This window comes from Neophocaena asiaeorientalis, unplaced genomic scaffold, assembly GCF_003031525.2.
Source record: "Neophocaena asiaeorientalis asiaeorientalis breed wild unplaced genomic scaffold, Neophocaena_asiaeorientalis_V1.1 scaffold236, whole genome shotgun sequence".
Classification (NCBI taxonomy): Eukaryota; Metazoa; Chordata; class Mammalia; order Artiodactyla; family Phocoenidae; genus Neophocaena; species Neophocaena asiaeorientalis.
In genome coordinates this window covers 1,247,698-1,252,673 of record NW_020173418.1, presented here as the reverse complement: position 1 = coordinate 1,252,673, position 4,976 = coordinate 1,247,698, and the positions used below count along the sequence as shown (strand labels likewise).

Genomic DNA, 4,976 nt, shown 5'->3' with positions numbered 1-4,976 from the left:
AATGTTGTGCTTTTATATCAGATGAGTTCTCTAATATAACCATCTAATGACTCACATACAAAATCAAATTTCTGCATTGAAAGATCCCCTTTCTAGTCTAAATGAAATCTTGGGTAAATGGTTCTGTTCTGGGGATTTGCTGTTTAAATCTCTGCTTCTGACTCTGTTATTGTTGTTGGCTATATTGATTGTGTTCTATATCATTTATAGAATCAATCTCTTGTGCCTCTCAACTTATATTCAAAACTCCAACTAAAATAATAATGTCTAAATGACTTGAAACTATTGATCATATCTATAGTTCTATATAAAATAATGGGCATGCACAATGGGCATATGTGATAAAATTGGCATAAGTCCTATTGGACAACCTAGAATTGACTTTCAGTCCTTGCCAAGCATTCTACTAGACTAACCCCCTAAAAAGAAAGAAAGAACTGGGGCTTTTAAGACCTGGCATTGAGGGACATGATGGATCCAGGTCAGGTAAGCAACTACCCTGGCATCGGGGGATAAAATATTTGATCACCTAATGCTTTCTATTGAAAGATTAATGACAAAAGGGGGGAGATGATGAAATAAAATTTATATTTTAAGGCAGGAAAAGAAAAAATTAAAACATAAAATCCTCCCTCTGTGTTTCTTTGGGCCTCCTCCCTCCTTCCCTAATGTGTAGTGTGTGTCTGCCTTACACATTAACTAGAGTTCCTCAAAGATGGGAGTGCCTGCTCATCTGTAAAGATCATTTTTTTTCTTTTTCCTTCTGATGCTTACTTCTACTTCTTAAAGGAATAGTGTTCTGCTTTCTGCCCATGGACGGCACCAAGTAAGCATCATTAAAGTCTCCCCCCTCTACTGCTGTCATGTCTAAGTCAGAGTCTCCCAAAGAGTCCCAACAACTGTGGAAGCTCTTCATCAGAGATTTGAGCTTTGGAACAACCAATGAGAGTCTGAGGAGCCATTTTGAGCAAGGGGGAATGCTCATAGACTGTGTGGTAATGAGGGATCCAAACACCAAGCGCTCCAGAGGCTTTGGGTTTATCACATATGCCATTGTGAAAGAGATAGACGCAGCCATGAATGCAAGGCCACACAAGGTGGATGGAAGATGTGTGGAACCAAAGAGGGCCGTCTCAAGAGAAAACTCTCAAAGACCTGGTGCACACTTAACAGTGAAAAGATTTTTGCTTGTGGCATTAAAGAAGACACTGAAGAACATCACCTAAGAGATTATTTTGAACATTTGGGGAAATTTGAAGTGATTGAAATCATGACAGACCAAGGCAGGGGCAAAAAGAGAGGCTTTGCTTTCGTAACTTTTGATGACCATGACTCTATAGACAAGATTGTCATTCAGAAATACCACACAGTGAATGGCCATGACTATGAAGTAAGGAAAGCCCTTTCAAAGCTAGAGATGGCTAGTGAGTCATCCAGCCAAAGAAGTCAAAGTGGTTCTGGGAACTTTGGTGGTGGTCACTGAGGTGATTTTGGTGGGAATGACAACTTTGGTTGTGAAGGAGACTTCGGTGGTCAAGGTGGCTTTGGTGGCAGCTGTGATGGTGGTGGATATGGTGGCAGTGGGGATGGCTATAATGGATTTGGTAATGATGGTGGTTATAGAGGAGGTGGCCCTGGTTACTCTGGAGGAAACAGAGGCTATGGAAGTGATGGACAGGGTTATGGAAACCAGGGCAGTGGCTATGGAAGGAGCAGAAGCTATGATAGCTATAACAACAGAGGAGGCAGAGGCAGCTTTGGTGGTGATAATGGAAACAATTTTGGAGGTGGCAGAAGCTACAATGATTTTGGCAATTACAACAATCAATCTTCAAATTTTGGACCCATGAAAGGAGGAAACTTTGGAGGCAGAGGTTCTGGCCCCTATGGTGGTGGAGGCCAATACTTTGCCAAACCACAAAACCAAGGTGGCTATTGCAGTTCCAGCAGCAGCAGCAGCTATGGGAGTGGCAGAAGGTTTTAATTACTGTCAGGAAACAAAGCTTAGTAGGAGAAGAGAGCCAGAGAAGTGACAGGAAGCCACAGGTTGCAGCAGATTTGTGAACTCAGCCAAGCACAGTGGTGGCAGGGCCTAGCTGATACAAAGAAGACATGTTTTAGACAATATTCATGTGTATGGGTAAAAAAAACCTCAAGGACTATATTTGTGACTAATTGTATAACAGGTTATTTTAGTTTCTGTTCTGTGGAAAGTGTAAAGCATTCCAACAAAGGGTTTTAGTGTAGGGTTTTTTTTTGCACCCATGCTGTTGATTGCTAAATGTAATAGTCTGATCATGATGCTGAATAAATGTCATTTTTTTTAATGTGCTGTGTAAAGTTAGTCTACTCTGAAGCCACTTTGGTAAACTACTTCAAGAGTGTGAAGTTAGAATTCCTTCAGGGTGATGCCAGGTTCCATTCGAAGTTTATTTACAATGTACTTGGGTGGAGAAACCATTGTTTTCAAAAACCCTGGTGTAGTTGAACTGACAGTTACTGTGTTGTGACCTGGAGTTCACTGTTAAAATGGTCACCCAAGCAAAGTCATGGCGTTTTTAAGTTACTATGATTGTTGGACTCCTATGCAATATACCTAAATTGAATTATGGTACCAGATAAACTTATAGATGGGAGTGAAGCTTGTGTGTCATCCATTATCATGTGTAATCAAAAAATGATTTAATACCCTCTTAAAAAAAAAAAGGACGGTGTCCTTTCCCAGCTCTGTAAAGGGTCATGATGACTTTCTGCTCACTTTGTATGTATTTACCTGCACTATGTATCCTTGGTGACCTTTATGTAAAATATCAGTATGCCATTTTGATATATCATCCTTTGTCTCAAAAATGTGTATGACTATGCCTTCAATTTCTAACAGGCAGAGCTTTCTGATGATCTGCTTCCCATGTTATAATCCTTAGTTTGGCTCAAATAAAATTCTCTTTTTTCTTCTTAACTTAATAGTTAATTGAATTTTCATCAACAATCTGAAGATGGAACATGCTCTGTATGTCCAAAATGGGTATTTACTAAACTGAAGTGTTTAGCAAAATTCCTAGAAGAGTCTGAAGTAATGTTAAGATCTTCATCTGATACACAAGGCCTCAGGTCAGTTCTCAGGGAAGCCCTAGGTATGGAGGGAGAGTCTGCCTCTCGGGTCAAGGTAGTTGGTTCCTTCTTAGTTGTGGAATCCTGACTGGTCCTTGAATGGCCCATGTTTAATTTTATCTACCCATGGGTGATGATATTCACCTCTCAGAGTTTCTAGGAAGATTAAACAAGATGAGAAAAATCCTAGACACAGGATACCCTTGGCACATTAGTCACAACCAGCTCCTAACCTCCCCCTCTTCTCTCTTTCCCTGTCTCATCCCCTGTCCAGGGCTGACGTCTCCACAGGACAGGATGCAGAGGTACTGGAGCTCAGCAGGCAGGGGATGGCCAGAAGTGGAGGGAAAATGTGGCCACCGCCTGCACCAGGCCTCCTGGGTCATGTGCCTGATGGGGACTGCAGGGTTTGTCTCCCCCTCCCTGTCACACCTCCTTCCTGGCCCAGACTCACCAGTCACTCACTAAACAAAGACAAAGACATTCAAAGGATTAAAAAGGCTAGTGTTTCTGTCCCAAATGTTCCAGGTTGAGGGCCTGTGCAATCAGACTGTGGTTTTCCTCAACACCCAAAAAATCCTGTATAATGAACATAAATACAAGGAAAATTATTTCAGCACATGCTTTCTGAATATTTTTTTTGTTATGGAGCTTTTTCTATGGGCTAGATGCTTCACACATATTATCTTATTTAATATTGTAATGATACATTTTTAAATGAATTATTCCTGTTGTTAAGAGGGAAGGAGACCTTTCCCCCCCACCTTTCCTAGACCATTTCTGTGAGAAACTTAGTGACTGTGAATATTTTCTCTAATCTTTTGACATGTGTATAAATTTTTGTAAAGATAAGCCATTTGCCAGTTTGATAACCCAGAAATATTTTGCCGTTGACTGGGGTTCATCCCTTTTGAAATGTACACACCTGAGAAGGTGACACCTCACTCTCCTGTCACTGTAGAGTTTAACCTAAGTGACTTTCTTGGAGCTGTAACCATCTGCTAGCAGGGAAGATTGTAACAGAAATTTATTATCCCCTTGGATAAAGGTGATTAACTAGACCAAGTTGTTCCTTGACTTCCAAGTGAGTGTAGTCAAGTCCTCTATGGGAAGGTGAGGTGTGTTAACCATGAGAGTTTATGTATGTCGTGGTTAAAAATAGGGTGTCATAGAACAGCTGTGGCAGCTCGGCTGTATAAGTGGGTGGTATAACTGCCTTTGCTATCTCTCTTCACAGATAACCTGCAATGCGCTGTACTCTGATATGCTTGTTCACTAGTAAAACTGCTTGCTTTCTTCTCTGTTTTGCAGAGAGCACTCTGTTTTGGTAGGAATTTACTTCCCCAACAATAATCATTAGAGCCCTCATTTTACAGATGAGGAAACTGAGGTGAGGAGGTGAACAGGCCAGTGGGTGTCAGAGCTCAACAAGCTTCCTGAACAACAGTTCACCCAAGGCTTTCAGATGGCCTTGCTGGTTACATTGACAGCACATTTCATATTCCTGTGACTGGACTTAATAAGATCTGCAGTTGGAAAAAGCCTGTGGAAGATTTACTTTGTAAATTGTGAAGTGCTACAAAAATGTCAGGCCTTCTTATGATACAGGCCGTTAGGTGAACACCATGGACTTGAGAACAACTTCACCCTATATAACAAGAAGTTTCCAGGAGGATGGAGGGTCTAGCTTGGGCATTACAAATAAAATCAATAGAATGATTTTATTTAATGAGTTGTAATATCTGTATATTTGTAATTTAATGATTTGTAATAAAATCACACTAATGTAAACTTAACTTTTCTTTTAGGTAAGTTACTAAATTTAGCTGGACTTCAGTTTTTTAATCTGAAAAAAGTAGGCAAAT

General features: G+C 40.5%; 1 pseudogene; it reads left to right on the top strand.

Annotated features, from left to right (window-relative positions):
* Positions 1 to 863: 863 nt before the first annotated feature.
* LOC112401196 (heterogeneous nuclear ribonucleoprotein A1 pseudogene) lies at positions 864 to 1,984 on the top strand (annotated as a pseudogene).
* The last annotated feature ends 2,992 nt before the right edge of the window (positions 1,985 to 4,976 follow it).